The following is a 25,654-nucleotide window of genomic DNA, read 5'->3' as shown; positions in this document are numbered from 1 at the left end:
TCATTCTTAAATATGATACTACATATATGGCATTGGCTGAACAAATGATTTGTCCAATAATGTTGTCAATATTCTGGCAAACAGGAGGGCAGATTTTTAGGGAACCTTTGAAATTAATTATATTGCCCTGAAAAGTAAGGAAACTTAGTAAAAAATATATGTGAATTTCGAGGGGGTCAAAATAATCAGAAACCATTTTAACTGGTTCATTTTAGTTTGAAAATTATATAATATGTGGAAAGTTAGAGATTATTTAAGATGCTTCATATGCTTTTAGATTAGTTGCATTAGTTATCTATGTAAGTGTAACAAACTACTTCAATATTTAGCAACATAGATCACTAAACATTTATTTTTTTCATGCAGTTTTTCTGGGTTAGGAATTTTGGAGCTGCTTTGAAGGATGTTCTGTCCCAGAGTCTCTCATGAGGTTGTGGTTGATATTTCAGCCTGGGCTGCAATTATTTGAAGGCTTCACTGGGGGTTGGAAGAGCCACATCTAAGGAAGCTCGTATTCCTGACAAGTGCGTGCCAGTTGTCAGGAGAGGCACTCACATCCTCACCATGCTTCCAGCCAAGCTTCCAGCTTCTGGTGGCTTCAGATACTCCTTGGCTTGTGAATGAATCACAGCTCTGCTTCTGTGGACACATTGCCTCCTCCTCTTTTGTTTCAAAACTTCATCTGCCTCTCTCATATACAGGTGCAATCTTCTACTCATTTAGGGTGATTGAATTTAGCATCCACCCATATAGTCCATGATAAGCAAATTCTCTCAAGATCCTTAACTTAATAACACATTTGAAAACATAATGTATAATCACATGTACCAAGAACTAGGATGTGGATAAAACTTTTGTGGGTCACCATTCAACCCACTAAACTCTGCAACTCTGGAACTGAATTTTTATTTACAAATATGCTTTTGAACAGCATACAGATAACAATCTGTATGACTAATAATTTGGTCTCCACAAATGTTTTCTTGGCCACTACTATAAATATATGCATTTAATACTAGCATATATTAAAAACTTTTCTCTGACATTTGCTAGCTGTTTGGTTGTGGGAAAGTTGAAGTATGGCCCTTTGATTTAATTATTTCACCTGTAAATGGAAATACCTTTATTACCAATCCCACATTTCCATAAATATTTAAAATCACTCATAACTCTAAAGTATTTAGTATAGTATTTCACAAATGGTAAATTTTTTTGTCAATTAGGATTTAATCATCATCACTGAATTTTCATTATTTGGGATGAGATTTGGTTGGAATGAATAAGCAAAAGACCATAATAAGCCCTGAATATTTTTGGATTTAGTTTATTAATGCTCTCCACATAAACAATTACAGTTATACCAGTCACAAAAATGAATATTATCAGAAAATAAAACTTACTCCAATTAATTAAACAAAAAAAAAAAACACATTATTTTATAGAAGAAAACATTAGAGTGGTTGTCTCAGCATCCCTCTGCTCATGTTATTCTTTGAGCTTTGGGTGCTTGGGCTTTATTTCCATTCTTACTTGAAAATTGTCTGGAAGTCTGGTTAACTACCTTGGTTATAATCTATCCTGGTTAGCAGAAAGTATACTGCTTTCCTTTATAAGGATTCTGAGATGATTTCAAAATTACAAATATGTCCTAGGTAAGCTAATCCATGTGGTTGATTAATAGATTAAAAAATAATATAAGCTCTACAATTTATATCACAAAGATTTGATCAATATATTAAAATTAGATAATAAAAGTAAAACTTTACAATGTAATTGAGGGTGCATATCTGCTTTATATTTTTATAACAGTTATTTAGATTGGTATTTTGTTGTTTGAAATTTTATAACATATCCTTGAATATTAACTTACAAGACATAAAAATGATTACTTTTGTACCAATCTACTGCCAAATATTAAGAAGTCATAAAATTGGATATATTGGTAAGAAAGAAATCTATAACTTGCACTTCAGTTATTACACCTACATGTCTAGAAACTTAATAAGAGAAATGTTGAAGTAGTTTCCTGGAAAACATAAATAAATAATTTTAACTGAATAAGTAAAAAATGTGTTTCCAGATTCATGTTTTAAAATTGAATCTTTGTTTCTCACTGGATGTTTGGAAAACTAGTCTTATACTACTATCAATGTCATAGACTGGCATTTTTTAAGACTATCCTGTAACCAGTTCCATCCAAATGTTTCAAAAACAATGGAACAGTGAAACTACCAATCATCCAACCAACAACCAAAAAATCACCGGCAAAAGAGAAAACTGTATTTCCTATAATGAAACTTCATTCAAGAAAGGTATTCTTTTTTCTTTTCCCCCTTTGCATGAAAGTTCATAGAAGATATAATGATAATCACTTCTATCCAGCTAGTGGACAAGAATACAAACAAGGGAATAAAGGTTTACATTGAGAAAAAGAGTTTTAAAAACATTGGACTTAATGGTAATATGATCCACTCTAGGGCCTATTGACTTCACAACATTTTCGGAGTCTACTAACTTCCAAAGCTATTGCACAATTAAAAAAAGAATAATCATCTTCCATTGTAATGTATTTATGAAGGCTTTATTTATTTAACAAATATTTATTGTTTATTTTGTGCTGGACTTCTGCTGAGCCTAATGCCTAATACACATTTTGTCCATGCTTGCACTGAAATAAAAATGTATTGGAACAATTGACATTAAGAATTAATGTCAAAAAGGATGAATAAACTCCAATTTTTATGAGGGCTACAGAAACCATTAAATGAAATGACTAACCTAGCTAACCTGTCCACTAACTTACAAGATTCTAATTTTGTTTTTTAGTATAAATCGCAATACAGTTACAAGGCATTGTTTTCATGCTGGGCTTTATGGCAAAGGTCTTCCTTACTTTAGGACTTCTTATAGTTTTATATTTTCTTATAATTTTTATATTGTCTGATATTATTTCTCTTTATGGCTGTTTGTTATGTCTCATATATTTCCCTACTATTTACATGTTTTTAATTGTAATATATGAAATATGCCTCCATTGCTCCTTTAAATAAATAATCAGAGTTTTCCTCTGGAAAAAAATCACTGTGTTATTTAAGAGGGCAACTAAAAAATCAAGACAATCTAAGCAGGAATTTGAGAGCAATTTCTAGTAATTTGAGTACTGAAAAATTTTGTAATTTGATGATTTTTCACTTGTATTCAGAAAAACCTCTCCAGCACAGACAAAAAAGTACTGAGCAATGGACAATACCTGTTGGTTATCAGCTGCAGAGCCTGTTAATGTTAAAATCTGATGCCAGGCAGAGTGGGCTTATTAGTGTCTGCACTTCTATAGCTTATAGATGAATGGAGACACTCTACATTTTGAAATAATTGTTTTACAAATGGGTTAGTTTTAAGGTTATTACTCAGTTCAGTGGCTTTCTAGTAAGTTTCATTGCCCATTAAATGAATATCTCCTGTAACAATAGTAACATTTTTAGGCCCTATTATATATGAGTTTGGATTTCAAAATTGCCAAAAACATATTGAGAAAAATCCCAATGATTTAATATAGCTATTTCTGAATGATTACAGTGATTTGTGTCTTTTCTACCTGAAACTTTCTATCTCATTCCAGAATAAACTTACTCTTTAAACAAACCACATATAAATGCCATTGTCTAAATTGAAAAAAAAAGTTAAGTCATTGAAAATCAGATTTAAAGGAAAAGGCTGTATTTCCTCCATTTTTTAAAGCAAAAATCTCTACCTGAAGTTCTATAAACTAAACAAAAAGATTAGCAGGACTGACTGGCTTTACTATACAAAAGAAAGCAACAGCAAATGTTATGTGTGTTTATATACGGGTCTTTATGTATGGCCCCTTTTTGTTCCACAAGGAGGAGTTCAGATCTCATTTGACCATCACTTATGCAAGGTTCTCAAAACAGCCAGGCTGGAAATTTCCCTCCACAAATTACTTTCTTGTTTCAACTATCTTATTTGTCTATGTCTCCCTTTAATATATCAGAAACTAGAGAGTCTTTTGCTCTGACATTTCTTTATATGGCACAGATGTAACTCAGGTTACTACCATATGACTGACCATGGCAATGACTACAGGGTGCTTTGCAACACTTCTATTCCATATGCCCAAGAAGGATTTGACCCTAAAAGTACTTGCAAACTATCATGTGCAGCTCAATAATATTGATTTGTTTGTTGCTGAGAGAATGAAGACAGGAATTGATAACTCACAAGAAATAATAATGGATATAACCAACTCAAAATGCACCAGTGTATTCTATCATATTAAAGATTAGTTGAAAATATCCATTCTTCCCACTTCATGAAATTGCTGGAAACTGGTAGTAAATAAATCCAAGTTCTAAGTCCAACTAAACTGTAGGAGAAATGACAACTCTTTAAAGAAAGCAGTTCATATTTTTACAATATTGTGTAGTTCACAAAGTGATTCCATGAATATCACATCATATAATCCATTCTCAAACTAATCACATGAGTTATAAAACAATTTGAATTATTTGAATTTTATAAGCAGAAGCAGAGACTCAGAGATTTTGCGACCTGCCAGAAGTCATGTATATTGAAATGGCATAATGAACAATATAACCCAGTTCTGCTGGTACCTTCCGCAGTTTCTTTTCATTGCAACATAGTGATGTTCACAAAATCAAGTCCAGGAGTAGGGAGAGACTTGGTTTACAATGAAGCTGATCCTGTTCCTGCATGACCCTGAGAGTAAGAATCTTCTTACATTTTTTACCCTGGGCACATCATTTGTTTCACTCTAATCCTAGTCTTGGACAAAATCATAAAATTTGCATAATGAAAGATTGATTCAGTTTACTCAGTGGTAAATTAGTAATATAAAAGCATAAACTTACAGTTTTTTTGGTAAGAATTCTATGAAATGATAGATTTAGAACACTTAGAACAGAGAATGCTTTTCTTCTTTTTTTTTGTATCATAGAGTTTAAGCCCAATGTTTCTTCTCATCCCGATATGATGAGTTTAATTGTATTAGAAAAACCATAGGGAGTTATTAATGCATGAAGATGGAAAATTCTGACTTTTGTTTTTGCAAACTGTCCTGAAAAAGAAAGTCCTGCTAAGTCATCAATAAAGCATATTTTAAAATGCAAAAAAAAAAAATATGTTACAAGACATTTCAGTCAGGGCAATGACAAATTTTCAATTCATTCAGCCATCTCTGTGTTAGTGTCAGAGCATATTCATATTATTTAATATTTCATTAATTAGTTATATTATCTGAAGAAATTATATAACTGTGTAAATGATAATTCTGAAAGTACAAGTTAATGTGACAAGGCAAGAAAAGAGATAAAAATGAAGGTATGAACAGCCTTTATTCACAGAGTACATGCTTGTTTATGGAATAAATCCCAAAGAATCTAAAAATAAGTCCTGGAACTAGTAAGTTAGATTAGCAAGGTCATGGGATACAAGGTCAATTTACAAAAGTCAATTGTATTCCTAAGTATCAGCATTAAAGAACTGGAATTTGATATTAAAATAGTAATACCATTTATAAAGCACTATAAAATGAAGCACTTTGATAAAAAGGTATCAAAATATGCAGAAGATCTGTACATAAAAGTGGTGACAAAATGAATTGAAGAAATTCTAAATCAATGAAGAAATATACCAGGTTCATGATTTAGACATCACAGCATTGTTAAGTGGTCAGTTCTTCCCAGTTTTAATATAGATTCAATGTAATCTCAATCAAAGCCCCACAAACATTTTTGTAGGCAACAACAAACTTATTCTTACATTTATATGTAATAATCAAGCTATTAAATTAACCAGACCAATCACAAAAATGAAGAATACTAATAGGGGTTTCACTTAACTCAATTTCAAGAAATATTATAAAACTACAATAACCAAGACACTGTGGTATTGACAAAGGAAAGATAAACAGATTAATTGAACAGAACAGAGAGTCTTCAAGTAAAGTCACATGAATATAGTCAACTGATTTTTGACAAAATAGTCAACTGATTTTTGACAAATCAGTGTTTAGAGCAAGATATTGCAGCAATTGGATATCTATATGAAAACAACAACAAAAACTTCAAAACATATCTCACATATTACAAAATCTAACTCAAATGTAGGTAACAGGGGGTCAGAAGGAGATGGTGGCATAAAGAGGAGTGGAAGCTAGTTAGTCCCCCAGGAACAACTAATAAACAACCAGGAACAACTAGTAAATGATCTTGAATAACTGCTGGGGGAAAACATGACTCTTCACACATCATACACCAACCTGGATTGGGAGGAATGCCCAAGATCACAGCATAAAATCTGTAAGTAAATCTGCGGACCTCAGCTGAGAGCCCATACCCACAGCAGCCCAAACGTGGAGGCCTTGTGGTGCTAGAGAGCAGCACTCTCTGAACAAGTGAATATACTTCAGCCCAGCTCCAACTTAGGTTTTAATTAACAAATGTTGATTGCTTAATACAAGCTATGATTCCCCAAAAAGCAGACAGAGGCTTTTGGTGACCACTGACCCTGGAGAGCCAGAGGACCTCTCTGGGAAGGAGGGTGAGCCCAGAGGACCAGGTGCTATCTCTGGCTGAAGGGTGAAACTGAGGGTGGCTGTGGACTGTCCCTGAAGGGGGTTTTCTGTCCCTTTTTTGGCTCAATGGAGAAAGCCTCAGGCATTTTCAGTTCCCAGCATTCTGACCCAGACAAGGGTGGAGACAACAGAGTCAGAGAGACTATTTAAATGCAAAAAATATCTCCCCAGGGGGTTTATCTTCCCTAAGAAGAAAGAGGTGGTGGCAAGCTCTACTACCTGCCTTCTGTTCAGAACCAGACCCTACAGCCTGGGGGAACACGGACACAGGCCACACCTCCTTACCCCAGTCTGGAGTGACAGGCTGACAGGTGCCATTTGCTGGTCAGAAAAGCACAGTGGCTTGAGGCCTCACGGGATGTACCAATCTTCTAAGACACACCCTCAGGGAGACGTGATACTATTGCCTCCTTCTGAAACATGAGCCTGTTCTGGTCTGGGAAAACCTGATTGGGGTAACCAAGGAAACTAGATGCCTAGCCAACAGGAAACTACAACTTACACTAAGAAAAACAAAGTTACGGCCTCAAAGGGTCTGTTACTCTTCTAAGACACACCCTCAGGGACACCTGATACTATTGCCTCCTTCTGAAACCTGAGCCTGTTCTGGTCTAGGAAAACCAAGGAAACTGGAAGCCTAGACAACAGAAAACTACAACATACACTAAGAAAAATGAAGTTGTGGCCCAGTCAAAGGAACAAACTTACACTTCAACTGAGATACAGGAATTTAAACAACTAATGCTGAATCGATACAAAAAGTTTAGGGAAGATATGGCAAAAGAGATGAAGCATATAATGAAAACACTGGGTGCACATAAGTTAGAAATCAAAAGTTCGAAAGAACAACTGGCAGAATCTATGGAAATGAAAGGCACAACCCAAGAGATGAAAGACAATGGAGACATACAACAGCTGAACTCAACAGACAGAAGAAAACACTTAGGAACTGGAGAACAAGACAACCGAAAGCCTACACACAAAAGAACAGATAGAGAAAAGAATGGAAAAATATGAGCAATATCTCAGGGAATTCAATGACAACATGAAATGCAGGAATGTACATGTCATGGAAGAGAAGGGAAAAGAGGCAGAAGGAATACTAGAGGAAATAATCAATGAAAATTTCCCATCTCTTATGGAAAACATAAAATTACAGATACAAGAAGTACAGCATACCCCAAACAGAATAGATCTGAATAGGCCTATGCCAAGACACTTAATAATCAGATTATCAAACATCTATAAAGAAAGAATCCTGAAAGCAGCAAGAGAAAGTGATTCAGCACATACAAAGGAAGCTTGATAAGACTATGTGCAGGTTTCTCAATAGAAACCATGGAGGCAAGATGGAAGTTGTGTGATATGTTTAAGATACTGAAAGAGAAAAAACACCAACCAGGAATTCTATATCTGTCAAAACTGGCCTTCAAATATGAGCGAGAGTTTAAAATATTCTCTGACAAACAGACAATGACAGTTTGTGAGCAAGATACCTGCTCTACAGGGAACACTAAAGGACTACAGACAGAAAGGAAAAGACAAAAGTGAGAGGTTTGGAACACAATTTTGGGAGATAGTAGCACAACAATGTAAGTACACTGAACAAAGATGACTGAGTATGGTTGAAAGAGAAAGGTTAGGAGCATGTGGGACACCAGAAGGAAAGAGGAGAGATAAAGACTAGAACTGTACAACTCAGTGAAACCTAGAGTGCTCAACAATTGTGATAAAATGTACAAATATGTTTTTACATGAGGGAGAACAAATGAATGTCAACATTACAAGGTGCTAAAAATAGGGTAGGATTGGGGGCAAAATACAATCAATGCAAACTAGAGACTATAATTAACAGAAACATTGTATTATGCTTTCTTTAATGTAACAAAGGTAATATACCAAAGCTAAATGCACAGGAGAGGGAGACATATGGGAAGGGTATGGGACTCTAGGCATCGGTGATGTTATCTGACTCTTTATTCTACTTTGGGTTAATGCTATTTTTCCTCTTTTCACTTCCAAGCTGTCATTTTTTTCTCTTTCTTTTTTTTTTCTTTTGTCTCTCTACCTCCTTTGACTCTTCCTCCTTTGTGGGAGAAATGGAGATGTCCTTATATAGATAGTCGTGATGGTGGTGAATACATAAATACATGACTATACAGGGAATCTTTGATTGTTTACTTAGGATGGAATGTATGGTGTGTGAACAAAACCATCTTTAAAAAAATGGGTTGATGAAGAAACCTTGAGGACACTATATTGAGTGAAATAAGACAGACACATAAGGACAAACATTGCAAGATCTCACTGATAGGTACTAGTCATAATATGTAAACTCATAGACATGAAATATAAGTTACTGGATATAGAATGGGGCTAAAGAATGTGTAGTGGTTGCTTATTATGCACAGAATATTCAACTATGGTGAACTTAAACATTTGGAAGTGTATAAAGGTGATGGTAGCATGTTGTGAGAATGGTCTGTGAATGTAGTGGAAAGGATAAGGTCAGAGTCACGTATGTCACCGAAAAGAAAGTTGGAGGTTAAAATATGGGAATGTATAAAACAGTGAATCTTTTGGTGGTCAATGTCCATGAATAACTGTAAAAATAGTAGAAATCTCTCTCATGAGCTAGAACAAATGTAAAACACTATAACTAGAAGTTAATCTTAAAGTGGCATATAGGAAAAAATATACCTATTTCAAACTGTATACTACTATCAGTAGTATTTTAGCATTCTTTCATCAACAGTAATAAATGTACTAAACCAATACTATGAATCAATAATGCAGGGGGGTTGGTTAGTGGTATGGGAGGATTTGAGTTTCCTTTTTTTGTCTTCACTTATTTTCTGGAATAATGAAAATGTTCTAAAAATTGAAAAAAATTAATTGTGGTGATGGATGCACAGCTGAATGATAGTACTGTGGGCAATTGATTGTATACTTTGGATCTTTGGATAATCGTGTGGTTTGTGAACAATCTCAACAACAACAAAAAAAGTAGGTAACAGATTGGAATACAACATGTGAAACTATAATGTTTCCAGAAGAATACATAAGAGAATATGTAAATTTGCAGTTGAGTTTTTGGATACAATACCAAGATTAAGGATCATGAAAGAAAAAATAAGATGAACTTTATTAAAATCAAAATGTTTTGCTCTGACAAAGATACTGCTGAAAGAAAGAAGAGAAATCACTGGTTTGGAGAAAATATTTTAAACCACATATAAGATAAAGGACATGTCAAAATATAGAAAAAAATCTTAAAACTCAATAATAAGAAAACACAAAATTTTAAAAATTGGCAACAGATGTGAACAGACACCTCACCAAAGAAGATATACAAATGACACGTAAACATATACAGAGATGCTCAACATCATTTGTCATTATGGAAATTCAAATCAAAACAACAACGAAATACTATTAAACACATCTTAGAAAGTGTAAAATCCAAAAAAATAAAGATACCAAATTCTAGAGAGAATACAGAGCAACAGAAACTCATTCACTGAAGGTTGGTGAGAATGCAAGTGGTATAACCACTTTGGAAGAGTTTTACAGTTTTTATAAAGTGAAACATAGGCTTGTCATATGGCCCAGAAACCACACTCCTAGGTATTAAACAAATGAAACAAAAATTTATCCTTACTCAAATAATGATTGCAAATACTTAACAGCAGTTTTATTCATAACCAGGAAAACCTGGAAACAACCAGATGTTCTTCAACAGATGACTATATAAACTGTGATACATCCATTCAATGGAAGTATATTCAGTGATGAAAGGGAATATGTTATTGATTCACACAATGATATGGATAGATCATAAACATATTTTCCTGAGTGAAAGTAGCCAGAACCAAAATGCTATATTTGCTACAGCAAACAATAAACACAGCCCATCTTCCAGGAATGCTTACAAAAAATCTAACAATAAAGGCCTTTTACCTCAGTTCCTATTACTCGATATATCATGTCTGGCTTTCAACAAAAAATTACAAGGATGCCAAAAGGCAAAAACAAACTAAACCAAACAAAAGCAAAAAGAAAAGAAACAAAACAAAATTTTAAATCCCACAGTCTGAAGAGAAAACATAAGCATCAGAATCAGACTCAGATATGCCACAGAATTTGGAATTATCAGAGAGTGAATAACCATGACAAATATATTAAGGATTCTAATGAAAAAAAAAAAAAAAAGCGACATGCAAAAACAGGTGGAACTTGTAAGCAGAGATATGGAAATCCTAAGAATCAAAAGGAAATGCTAGAAATAAAACACATTGTTACAGAATTAAAGAATGCCTTTGATGGGCTCACCTGTAGAGTAGGATATGTTCAAGGATAGAATTAGTAAACTAGAATAGAAGCCAATAGAAACTTTCCAAACAAAAAGACAAAGAGAAAAATGAAAGAAAAACAAAAACCAAAAAGGATATTCAAGAACTATTGGAAGATTTCAAAATGTTGAATATATACCTAATTGAAATACTAGAAGGAGCCAATGAATAAGGTGTAGAATAAATGAAGGTAAATAAAATATTTTATACTTTCTGTTCTTAATTGATCTAAAATATAACTGTTTAAAGTAATTTACTAGTGATATATTAGGTAAGCATAGAATATGAAAAATGAAATAAATGACAGCAATGTGATAAGGTATGGTAGTGAAGAATTGGGAATACTTTGTACTATAAGTGAAGTGATAGAGTGGTATAGAGGGCTATTTGAAAGTGGACTCAGATTAGTCATAAAATGTATATTTCAGACTCCAAGATGACAAGTTAAAATTTAAAAAAAGGAATTATAATTGATATCCTAAAGAAGAGGACAATGGATTTATGTGAAATTCTCAGTTTAAACCAGAGGATTCATCAAAAGAAGGGAAGTTAGGGAAAAAAAAAAAAAAAAAAGAAACAAATAAGTGGAATGTGAAAAATAGTTACAAACATATTATTATGTTATATACTAATCCACAGATACCTATCATTACTTTTTGCATGAATTGTTTAAATACACTCATTAAAGACATAAATTTTCAGTATGGGTGAAGAAACAAGACTCAACTATATATTATGCACACAAACCCCATTTTAAGTATAAAGACACAGATAGATTGAAAGTTATGAGACAAAGAAAGATATACCATACTAAGACTAACCAAAGCTGAAGTACTATATTAATTTTAGACAAAGAGGCTTTAGAACAAGGAGCATTATAAGGGATAAAGGGGGACACTGCATAATGATAGGGGTCAATTCTCTAAGAAAACATAATGATCCTAAACATACATGTACCTAACAACAGAGTTTGAAAATACTTGAGGTAAAAACTGATAAAACTGACAGGTGGTTTATACAAATTCACTATTATAGTTGAAGACTTCAACAACCCTCTCTCAGTAATGGATGGATAAAAAGAGCAGAATATCAATAAGGATACAGTTGATCAGAAAAGCACTACTAATCAAGGTTATCTAATTGGCATATTTAGAATTCTCTATACAAAAATCAGCAGAATGCATATTCTTTCTCAGGTTCACATGGGATATTCACCAAGATAGACAATATCCTAGGCCGCAGAACACATCTCAACAAATTTAAAGAGTAGAAACCATACAAAGTATGCTATCAGAACACAGTGGAATTAAACTAGACGTTAATAACAGAAATATACCTGGAAAATCCTCACTATGTGGAGATTAAGCACATTTCTACAAAACATGGGTCAAAGAAGAAGCCTTGAGAAAAGTTAAAATTATATATTGAACTAAGTGAAAATGAAAATACAGCTCAACAAAATTTGTAGGATGCAGCAGAAGTATTGCTTGGAGGGAAATATATAGCATAGAATGGATATATTAGAGAATAAGAAAGATCTAAAATCAATCATCTAAACTTCCACCTCAGGAAACTAGATAAAGAAGAACAAGTTAAACCCAAAGTAAGCAGAATGAAAGAAGTAATAACAATCAGAACACAAACCCATGTAATTGAAAACAGGAAATAATAGAGAAAATCACTAGGACTAAAACCTGGTTCATTGAAAGGTCAATAAAATTTACAAATCTCTAGCTAGGAAAACCAAGAAAAAAAAAGATACTTATTACTAATAACAGAAATAAAGGGGGGGCCATCACTAATGATCCCATGGATATTAAATTATAATAAAGAAATACTATGAATAACTCTACACACACTAATTTGAAACTTAGATGAAGTGGAAATTCCTTGAGGGACACAATCTTTGAAAACTCACAAAGGAAAAATTAATATTTTATGAAGGCCTATATGCAATAAAAATTTGAATCAATAGAAAATGTTCTTCTGAAAAATAATGAGTCAGTATAGTTTCACTGGTGAATTCTGTGAACCAATTAAAGAAGAAATAATACACATTGAGTGGATGAAACAAACAAGGCTCTGTAATCTTTTCCAATAAATAGAAGCAGAGGGAACACTTCCTAACTCAGTCTATGAGGTTAGGATTACCCTAATACCAAAAACACATTAAAGACATTACAAGAAAGGGAAAAATACAGACCAATTTCTCTCATGGGCATAAATACAAAAATTCAAAAAATATTATCAAATAGAATCCAAAAGTGTATAAAAAGAATTATACACCACAACCAAACAAAATTTATTCCAGATGTGCATGGCTGGTTCAACAACTCAATATATTCCAAAAAGTAGAAGCAGAAGGCACACTTCCTAACTGATTCTATGAGGTCTTAATGACTGTTAACGATTGGGGCCAGGGTAAGGGCTACCTTATCAATTTTGAGCTCTCCACCAGTGCCAAAGGAGGGAAGGAACTAAGCTTTCCCAGATGTGAGGCAGAAAGGGAGAAGGAGGGAAGGAGGGCTGAGACTTTAAAGATTTCAGCTTGGAAACATCAAAAACTGAAGTGAGACATTTTTATTGTAATTCATCCCTTATATTTGACCAGTGACTTAAATGTGTTTTGTTTTGTTTTGTTTTGGAATTTGAATTTGAATTTGAACTTGTTTAAGTAAGACACTACAGTTTTCTCTGAGGATTGCCTGGGAATGGTAAGGCAGATGAAAGTTGAATTGAACACCTTATCAAGATTTCAGCATTGTGTATTCTGAGAAGTGAAATGAATACCTGGGTCACTATTTTTGGTGTCAGAACTCTGAAAGGGATTAAGCGGTGCCTAGGTGATGACTTGTATTATGGATTTATTATATGTAAAGGCATACGTGACCATGATTTATATTTTTGGTATCTGTGGCATGAGATAAACAGAGTTCTTTACCCAAAGAGGGAAACATTGGACAAGGAATTGCTGATGCCATTGGCTGGACAAGATGACGAGACCATTGGCAATGACCCAAGAGTCTGTAAAAATGTGCAAATGGGATGACTGTGGGCCAGGGAGACCAGGGCTTAGATTACTGCCTGAAGTTTAGCCAATTTTGCTGATCCTTGGGTTGCATCACTTATCTGGGATGATAAAATGTACAAACTCCCTTTCCTATTCACTTAGTTGATTCCAAGGGACTGTCCAAGTAGTCAAAGCATTTAAGAGAGGGGTGATCTTTTCTAGTACCATGGCATCTGACAAAGGGCTGAGGAAAAGGAGGCCACACCCTCCTGAATGTGGGATACACCAGAGGGCCTAGGCTTGGCTCTAGTATGTAGCAAGGAGTCCTCAATGGCCATGCCAAACTTGAGGGCCATTGCTTCCATGAACCAAGGCATAATGGGAGGATGGGTATAGATGGTAATGGGCTCAAGGCCCATTAGAGCCTCTATTTCTAGAAGACCCCAATATATAGCCAGCAATTTTTTATATTGTTGAGGCAGTTTCTTGCATTAGAAGCTCATGGGCATTTGTGGCATCTTGGGTAGTCCAGGGACTCCAGGAGGCATGTGATGAAGAAGCTAAAGCCTCTACGATGAAGGAGTTTCTGGAGGGCACTGTTGTATTGAAATATGGAAGGATTTCAGAGCCTTTTGTTGTAGGAGGCTCCATTAAAAGTGGCCTGCCTTGCAATTAACAGCATAAATAGACTTAAGTAAAATTGATAAATGAGGAATATGTAGTCTCCAGAACCCAAAAGCCCTAAATGATGGTGGGCTTGTTAAAACATTATGGGTTCCAAGAGGATCAATAGCTGTTTCTGTTTCTTGAAAGTGTCAGGGATTCAGTGGACCTCTGTTTACCAAATAAATTTCAAGAATTTAACCAAGGTGGTGGGGCCTTCTAACTATGTGTGAGCAATGGTCTGTCTCATTTTTTGAGCTATTTTGTGAGCCCTCCATAAGTGTGCCAAATTATTCTCCTTGAAGGAAGATGTCATCAAGGTAATATGATACCATGCTCCTGGAGAAAATTGGATGGAGTGAAGAGCTTGCCTTAAAAGCTTGTATGTTTCCTAGACCTTACACCCAAAGCAAGAGCAATTAAAGAAGAAATAGATAAATGGAATCTCCTTAAAATTAAACACTTTTACACATCAAAGGACTTTGTCAGAAAAGTAAAGGGCAGTCTATGCAATGGCAGACAATATTTGGAAACTACATATCAGATAAGGTTTTAATAGCCAGAACATATAAAGGGATCCTACGACTCAACAGCAAAAAGACAAACAGCCAAATTAAAATGTGGGCAAAAGATATGGGCAGACACTTTTCTGAAGAGGAAATACAAATGGCTCAAAAACATATGAAAAGATGCTCAACTTTACTAGCTATTAGGGAAATGCAAATCAAAACCACAATGAGATATCATCTCACACCTACTAGAATGGCCATTATCCAAAAAAACAGAAAATTACAAGTGCTAGAGAGGATATAGAGAAAGAGGCACACTTATTCACTGTTGGTGGGAATGTAGAACGGTGCAGCCACTCTGGAAAGCAGTGTGGCGGTTCCTCAGGAAGCTAAGTATAGAACTGCCATATGACCCAGAAATTCCATTACTATGTATATACTCAGAGGAACTGAAAGGTAAGACACAAAAGGACATTTGTAAACCAATATTTATAGTGGCATTATTCATGACTGCCAAGAGATGGAACAGCCCAAATGTCCATTAATGGAGGAGCAGATAAACAAACTGTGGTATATGTATATGATGGAATATTACATAGCTGTAAGACAGAACAAAGACATAGAGCATATAACAACGTGGATGAATCTTGAGGATGTTATATTGGGCAAAATTAACCAAAAACAAAAGGACAAGTACTTTACGGTGTCACTAACATGAACTAACATTAATGCGCTAACTTTGAGATTTAAAGCTGAGAACACAGGTTATCAGGAGATAGAAGGAGGGTGAGATCAGGCATTAGATGCTGAAGGACTATAGAATGTACGGCAGGATTGATTGTATAAATCTAGAAATGGATGGTACAATACTGTGTGATGGTACCACAATATTGTAAGTACACTGAACAAAGATGACTGTGAGTAAAGTTGAAAGAGGAAGGCTAGGGACATGTATGACACCAGAAGGAAAGGTAGAAGATAAAGACTGGGACTGTATAACTTAGTGAAATCTAGAGTAGTCAGTGATGGTGATAAATGTACAAATATAAAAATGTTTTTACATGTGGGAGAACAAATGAATGTCAGCTTTGCAAGGTGTTGAGAATGGGATGGTATTGTGGAAAAATGTAATCAAGAAAAACTAGGGTATATAGTTTAACAGAGTTAGCAGTATCATTGTAATATGCTTCCATTAACTGTAACAAAGGCAATACACCAAAGCTAAACATCTATAAGAGGGGAACGTAAGGGAGGGGTATGGGAGTCTTGGTGGTAGTGGTGGTGTCTGACTTTTTTATTTTATTTTATTTTATTTTTTCTTTTATCCTTTTTATTATTCTTATTTTAATTTTTTTTTTTTTTGAGTAATACATGTGTTCAAGGGCTGACTGTGGTGATGAATTCACAACTATATGATGATACTGTGAACAATTGATTGTACGTTGTGGATGATTGTATGGTATGTGAATATATCTTTATAAAATTGCAGGGAAAAAAAATAAACAGAGTTATACAAGTGCTGGAGAAAACATGGAGAAAGGGAGTTACCTATTCACTGTTGCTGGGGAAGTAGAATGGTATAGCCCATCTGGAGGGCAGTGTGGTGGTTCCATAAGAAGCTAAGTATGGGGTTGCCATAAGATCCTGCAACCTCATTATTGGGTATATGTATGAAAGAACTGAGAGCAGGGATACCAATGGACATTTGCACACTGGTGTTTATGGTGGCAATATTCATGAGTTGCAATGGATGGAGGTGGCCTAAGGTTACACTGACTGATTAACAGAATCCTGAACTGTGGTATATGCATACAGTAGAATATTGAGGAGCTGCAAGAAGAAATGAAATTGTGAGACACACAGCTAAGTAAATGGATATCAAGGACAGCATTTTGAGTGAAGTACACCAGAAATGAAAAGACAAAGATTATAATGTCTCATTAATATGGACTAACTATAATGTGTAAACTCTGAGAATTGAGTCTTGGAACACAGGTTATCAGGGGAAGGTTTATTGTAAAGGTCCCCAGAGTGTAAGCTCTTACAGCAGACACATCTATTCCTGAGTTGTAATGGTTATCTCTTTTTGTATAGCCTGGTCTGTCCCTAGAACTTTGAGTATCTGTGTGACACCTGATACTCAGAGCTAGAATTCGGCAGCAATGAATGTCAGTAATATCCCATACAGCAACTGTTTAAAAAAAAAAGCTGAAAAGAGTTCAGAATTCAATTAGAGATCCGAATGAAGCAGATCTGATTAGAACTAAGGCAAGTCAGACTGAAGGGTAAAGGATGATATTGACTGTGTTTTAAAACTTCAAATTTTGTGTGAGACCAAAGGAAGATATATGTATTTGGTGCAAAATCTTTATTTTCTGTAGCACACTAGATAATTTAACTTGTATGGTCAGTTTACTTAAACACCATAAATACATTGAACTTTCAATAGGGTGTGAGATCTAATTGGTTTGTGTGGTTAGTGTGAAACCCCCCATACATCCCAAAGTAATTTGGGCAGAGAATAAAAATGTATTTGCAAAGCCCCTCTGAGGGACTGGTGGAAAATATGGAAATATTAAACTTCCCAACCTGGGGAATTCCTGATATTCTCACAAGCATTGGGGACTACCAATTTAGAAGGCCAAGCCCTCGATCTTGGGGCTTGCCTTTATGAAGTTTGTTCCTGAGAAGGAGAGTCTAAGCCTACTTATAATTGTGCCTAAGAGTCACCCCCAGAGTACCTCTGGGTTCAGATGTGACCCCTCTCTCTCTAAGCCAACTCAATAGGTAAACTCACTGCCCTCCCCCGTATGTGGGGCATGACTCCCAGGGGTATACACCCTCTGGCAATGTGGGATATGACTCCCAGGGATGAACCTGGACTCAACATCATGGGATTAAGAAAGACTTCTTGACCAAAATGGAGAAGAGAAATGAGACAAAATGAAGTTTCAGTCATTGAGAAATTTCAAATAGACTTGAGAGGTCATTCTAGAGGTTTTTCTTATGTGTTATATAGATATCCCTTTTTCATTTTTAGTGTATCGGAATAGCTAGAAGGAAATACCTGAAACTGTTGAAATGCAACCCAGTAGCCTTGATTTTTGAAGATGATTGTATAACTATGTAGCTTACATGGTGTGACTGTGCAATTGTGAAAACCTCGTGGCTCACCCTCCCTTTATCCAGTGTATAGACAGATGAGAAGAAAAATGGGAAAACAAAGTAAATGAGTAATGGGGGGATGGGAAATGGGATGTTTTGGGTGATCTTCTTTACTTGTATTTTTATTCTTATTTTAATTTTTTTGATGTAATGAAAATGTTCAAAAATTGATTTTGGTGATGAATGCACAACTATATGATGGTACTGTGAACAACTGATTGTATATTGTCAATGATTGTAGGGTATGTGAATATATCTCAATAAAACTAAATTTCAAAAATAAAATTAAAAAGTATTTTAAAAGAAACAATAAAAAGATTATATGCAATGATAAAGTTTTGAGGTATCCCTTGTGTAACTGGGTAAAAGAGTATTATTTTCCATCAGAGGTGAATGCAAACTTCAGCTGAGAGGCTATTGAAATTGACTCTGAGCAGAACATATTAGCAAAATTTTTAATAATTCAATATTTATCAATTGGTATGATTGGATGAAGTCAGTCATTTCAATAATATTGGATATGGGGGACTAATTGCGGTCCACATCATTAAAGTTATAGTGGTCTACCATGAGGCATCATTCATTTTTTCCAAGTTTAAGGAGAGACCTAATTATACTGTGAATTGTAGAAACAGTGGTGATCATCACTCTTTCTCTGAATCTGTCTTCTATAATGGATTTCAGCATCCTTGAAGGTCCTTTCTAATTTATATTGGGCCATATTAGCTATTTTAACAGGAGGGTAAGGTCCATAAGGTCCAATTTTGTCAAGCCAATTTTAAATGTGAAATATTTAATTTTAATTTATTACTCATTGGGTCAAAACATCCAAGCTCACTATGAGAAATTATATGACTTTGGCTGCTATGACCATGGAGAATTTAGGCAAGGCAACAATTTTTATGGTAAAGTGAGGGAAACCTATTTGTTCTCTGTTTTATATTTGGCAACTTCCCCAAGAAGGTAGCTTGTTTAAATCCCCAGGTATAAGTAATTTGAGCCCCAGTATTGATTAAGGCCATGAAGATTTGTCAATTGGTTTATTTCAACAGATGTTAAAGTTAATTGAGTACCTACATGGTAGAAATACAAAAGGTAATATGCACCATGTTATTTTGTTGCATATATTCTTTTAGTAAATATTGGATTTCCAATTGAGTCATATTGTGGAATTCTGTTTAAATTCTTTCCTGCCCTATATCCAGATTTCTTTTTAAGTTTGTTTTCTTTCTCTGTTTATTTTGGAGGAAAGTATCTTCTCTGTGTTCCCCATATTTGTAAGTTTCAGACTACAGAGAGGCTCTGGCATAAAAAACTCCAGATACTGAAACTCAATCAGTATCTTCAGGGTAAGGTACCTCCATCATGGAAACGATGTCCTTATTGGGTTAAGGACTTTGTGCTTAAGTCTGGTTTGAACTTCCCCATGGCTGTGCCACAAGAGTGCCATTTGTATTTTTCTTATAAACCTGAGGATATTTGTGGCAACAGAGGCATAGGCAACAGGAGCAAGCAACAAAGACATTTTGTAGAATCCTAGTTGATCCATCTGCTTTTGGAGTGTGGACTTCATTCATGCTGAACTGAAACTTGCAACAACTCAACTTACTCATACTTTGTCCAGGGCATCAGTCTTTCTCCTGAGTGCTCCACAGAAGAGGGATCAGTACCTTTTGCTTGAGACACATTATCAACAGTCATGGGGAAAGAGTCATTCCCCTGAGCCTACTGTCAGTCATAGTTTATGCTGGAATTGAGGTACACAATTCAATCCGAAACACTCAGATTGGTCCAGGTTGAGACACATGACTAAAGGCCAGTTTAAGGAGCACTTCAATTCATATTTATATCCCTAGATGCCAAACAAGGTGCCCTTATTTTTGTCTCTCCTTGTTTTGTTTCCCTAGCAACTTCTTCATTAGTATCTGAGCTTTATGGTTCTTTCAACGGTAATCCCCTGTTGCTATGCAGGATCCCATTGATGTGGTTGCAAGGTGGTAGTGGTGGAGTGGCAACATATAATTCTCTGGTTAGGTCTCAGTCTTACTGAGCTGTGTCCATGACTTATTCCCTCTGTCAGTGCTTCTCAGCTTCCCCTCTTCCCCTGAAGTAAGACAGCAAGACCTTGGAGGTCTGGAGTTGGATATTTCACTCCCTCCATATCAGTTAGTCTCTCTTAAGACCCAAGTCAGTTAGTTAGACTCTGGCAAATAATTTTCCTTGAGTGCAGGTAGCTGTTAAGGAGAATAGAGTGCTCTGGGTTTAATTCAAAATGGTTATGTTCCCCTCCCCCTGCTGGGATCATGAAAGAATTTTTCTCCTTTCTTCTCCCTGAGAACCTGGTGAGACTCTTGGAGGTAAAACTTTAAAAAGTGTGGGGAACACCTTAAGACAGGGCCTCCAGGAGTTTTTATCCATCAAGCTAATTAGTCCATGGTTAGTCTCCAGTAATTAGTCATTTACCCTTTATTTGTCCCTCCCTGATGCCAGCAGTGGCTACTGCTCTCAGCTGTGATTCTTTATATTCACTTCCTTCTCTAGTTTTGGGGGTGGTGATTTGCACTGTGACCCCAATTCTCTGATGGATCACCAAGAATCATTGATTTTTAGTTTTTTCACCTTTTGTGCTGTTGCAAAGACTGGAATAACTACTGTAAAACTTTTTACATATTGGACTGGAAATCCTCAAATCATTTAGTTTTATATTTAGTAAAGCAGTAGTGCACTAAGGTGAAAAGTATCCTTTAACTCATGGTTAGAGAGAACTGTATAACTTTAAATGCACCTATTTGAAACAATGAAAAATCAAATATCAAAATCTAATTGCAATGTTGGCAAATATTTTTTTGCAAAGTGTCTGATAGCAAACATTTTAGGCTTTTTGTAGCATACAGTCACTGTCACAACTGTTCAATTCTACTATTGATGTTGGGAATCAGCCATCAGTAATACATCAGCAATGGGTATGGCTGTGTTCGATAAACCTTTGCTTACAAAAACAGGTGCCAGGCTGGATTTGTCCCACAGGTCATGTATTGCCAACCCTGATCTGAGCACCAATGTCAAGAATTTATCAAATAACAAGAATTTAAATTCATAGAAATTCTAGAAGAAACAATATAAGGGCAGAAATCAGTAAAATGCAATACAAACCTCTAATAGAAAACAGCAACAATCAAAAAATGTGTTTAATTCAATAAAATTATAATGTTCAAAGGGATCAAAGAATTTAACCACTATAGATGGCTCACTTTTGACTGAGTGTGAATATTTTTCATATAGTTGTGAGATGAGATGCCAGGCTGCAGGGGCATCAAGAGATCTGAAAAATGAGAAATTGAAGAAAGAAAATGAAATCAGATATCTAAAAAGTTTATTGCAATTGCAGTAAAGGAGAGTAAAATCATTGCCCTTTTACCATTATATCCCCTGTGGAAAACCTCAGAAACAATAAAAAAAAAATACAAGAAAGGTTTGGTTTTCAAAACAATTTATAAGAACAAAGGAAGGAGGCAGGTCATGGAGTATGTGAAGCACATCACTTAGAAATGATATCTTACAGCTGAAGATCAGCAATTCTGGAAAGGACAAGCCATCTGTATGTTTGCAAGTCTTTTTTCCAAAACATGAGAGATTGTTTTGAGATGAGTCATGGCAAATAACATAAGGAAACTTACAATTAGTTTTGTAAATCATTGCCAGTGTCTTTAAATCATCCCCAAGAGAATATCTGACAGGCAAGGATTCACAATAAGTCAAACTACCCTCTTGCTCACCTCTTAGGATGATGGTGTTGAGAAAACTGCTGAGAGTTATGCTCAAATAACAGAGAACATGGTGGAATTATGACAGAATGTTATCAAGACACAGCCCACAGCTTCCACAGCTCCCAATCTTGTATAAATGAAGCAGATATCCTTCAAATAACATACAAAGTTTTTGTTTTACGTGAATCTTTCCCCTGGAATTGTGTGAAACAAAGTTCCTACTGAGACATAAACAGGGATGGGATCTTCTTGTGTATGTTTTCAAAGTTGCAGGTCCTAATATCCATTTGTCACTAGCTACAGTGTTCCACATCTTATTTCTAAATAAATAGAAACCCCAGATAGAATGGACTGTTTTATTTTTGGTTAAATGATAAGTAATAAGTAGAAAGTTTCCAATATAAAAATCATGCATAATTAATGAAATAGCAAAATAAAATGTGAAAACAGCAGTAACAGTAGAAAGGAATTTAGTAGGAGAATAATGTCTAATAATTATGCCAGGAAAAGGAATGAAACTATTAAAGTATGTGATACATACGATGGTATTAAAGAGAATATGATTATTTGAGAAAAATCTCAAAAGAGAGATGAATTGGGAGAAAGAGATGCAAGTTCAGAGAATTATCCACACACTTCTAACCTAAGGACAAACATCAGAATCTTTGGTTGCTTCTCCTTTATTATTTTCTCCTTTCAAATAATTTTTGAGTTATCACAGCCTCTTTTTTCCCCTTAAGACTGAGAACTTCATCATTGAAACTCGCCTCATACATTTTCCTTCTTTAGAGATAAAGGTTTTAAAACTCAACCTGCAGAGAAAAACTACAGCTTCTTGGACTGAATATGGAAAGGAAGGAGAAACTGGATTATGCCAGCTGCTCAAATGTATTTAATAAATTTTCCTTATTATCATTTTATGAATCTCTCCTAACATTTGTATTTATTGACTTTAAAGTGATATATTTTAAACCTTTTTCATAATTTTTGTATTGAAGTATAATTCACATAATATAAAATTCACAATAAAATGTAAATAATTCACTGATTTTAGTATATTCCCTATGCTGTGCAATCACCACTACCATAACTTTGGTACATTTCCATAACCACAAAAAGAAACCCTGGCCTGATACCTGTAAATCCTAACTTTTCCCTTTCCCTATCCACTGTAAGCCACTAATCTACTTTCTTTGTCCATAAATTTACCAATTCTGGCTATTCCATATGAATTAAATCATACAATATGTGGCTTTTGGAATCCAACATCATTCAATTTGAATAATACTTACCATTTTTGATCATGTTATTGAATGTAACTACTTCATTCCTTTTTATGGTTGAATAATATCTCATTGTACAGATATAGCACATTTTGTTGATCTATTCATCAGTTGATGGATATTTGGGTAATTGCCATTTGGCTACTATTACGAATAATGCTGCAATGAACATTCATGTGTAAGTTGTTGTGTGAACGTATGTTTTTGATTTTCTTGGATATACACCTAGGAATGGAATTTCTAGGTCATATGGTAAACTTATGTTTAACTTTTTGAGAAACTGCAAAAATTTTTTCCTTAGCAGCTGCACTATTTTACATTCCCATCAAAAATCTATAAAGTTTCCAATTTTGCCACATCTTCACCAAATCTTAAGACTATCCATTTTTTTTTATTATAATCATCTTGCGGGTATGAAGTGGTATCTCAGTGTGGTTTTAATTTGCATTTACCTAGTAACTGATAATTTTGAGCATCTTTTCATGTGCTCCTTGGTAATATATCTTCTTTTGAGAAATACATATTCAAGTTTTTTGCCCACTTTAAAGTTGCATTGTTTATATTGTTGAATTGTAAGTATTTTTAGTATATTCTGGGTACTAAACACTTTTCAGTTAAGATTTGCATTTTTCTCATTCTCTGAGTTCCCTTTTCTCTTTCTGGATAGTATCCTTTGAATTGCAAAAATTTACATTTTGATGAAGTCTAACATATATTTTTTCTTCGATTTCCTGTACTTTTGTTTCATATCTAAGAAACCATTGCTTAATCCAAGGTCATGCAGATTTACACCTATGATTTCTTCCAAGAGTTTAATGATTTTCATCCTTATATTTTGGTCTTTGATCCATTTTGAGTTAATACTTGCATATGATATGATGTAGGGGCCAAAGTTCATTCTCTAGCACTTTCAACTCTAGTAAAGGCATGGAGGAGGCAAATACTAGATTAACTCGGACTTGTGCTAGAAATATGTGAGAGAAAAATAAAAAGGCAGACAGTTGATATTGGCAGAGATTTGTTGGACTGAGAGAAGGGGAGTCTCAATTTTGTAGTGATATAAAGATAGAAAGTAGCATGGTCAGCAGACCAGACTTCTAGATGAAGATGAAGATGAAGTGTCACAGAAAAGAAAATGAATGAGTTGGAAGGATGGGATTTTGGGCTCTGAAAGTGGGACGTTTGATTTCAAGATTTCAAACATTTCCAGGGGATTTTTGAACATTTTGGGGAATTTCAAGGTCTTCCATGTAGCCACAGCTATAGATAGGTGAAATCAAAATAGTATGTAAGGAATGATCAATGAAAATGAAGATGTAAAGTGACTGAGAGGCAATAGTGTGAATAGATCACTTGGTAGATTTTTAGGTATCCATGATAATGACCTGAATATGATCTAAGTGCTGAATCATTAAGGAATTAGAGAAAGTAACCAGGTGCCCTGTAATTAATAGTAAAGAGAAAGAAGAGTTAGTCAATAATTGAGATTAATATAGATTGAAAAACAAGGAAAGCAGGGTATCTACAGAAGCTTAGAGGAAGAGTGAAAGCTTAAAGGTAGCATTGGGATCAGAAATAAGTGAGATGCCAAATTAGAGTATAAATAGAATATAATATGTAAATGAAACTAAAACACATTGAATATTTTTATATTATCTTATGCAATCACTAATTTAAGGCTAGTGAACAAATGAATAAACCATTGTTTCTCCTTGTATAGGTTTGGAGGGGCAATATGCTACTAGTTGATATTGACATCATGGTTTTCACTTTTCTGATAAAAATGTGCAGGACATCTTCCAAATGATGAAACATATGCTGGAGCAACTGATTTTAAGCCTAACCATAATAAAGTATATTTTTACCTTTGGATAGAGACAAATATGATGAATGATGATTTTTAAAGTAAATTATGATGATTTTCTCTTAAAGGTAAAATATCATAAAGTTAGAGTGTAAGAGTAAAGGTTACAAGTTTTAAAGCATCTGAAACATTCACTTCCAAAATGTTCATATTAAAATATTATATCAAATTTTCTTTAAAGTGCTAAATTCAAAATAAAGGCAATTATATGTATGTGTGTCTTAATACATTTTGTTTTTTTTTTCTTTTTATCACTTAAAGTAAATTTAAAAAGGCAATAGGACTCTCACCATTTGTTTTACTAAAAATGTTCACTAGGAAAAAAGAACAAAATAAGATCAAAACATATAATAATTTTTATACAGTGTATTTAGGTCTTGCATGGCCCCAAACTCAAAGGCTCATGTTTTAAAAATGATTTCTCAACA

The sequence above is a fragment of the Choloepus didactylus genome, chromosome 5, assembly GCF_015220235.1.
Source record: "Choloepus didactylus isolate mChoDid1 chromosome 5, mChoDid1.pri, whole genome shotgun sequence".
Taxonomy (NCBI): Eukaryota; Metazoa; Chordata; class Mammalia; order Pilosa; family Megalonychidae; genus Choloepus; species Choloepus didactylus.
This window is presented reverse-complemented; position numbering follows the sequence as displayed.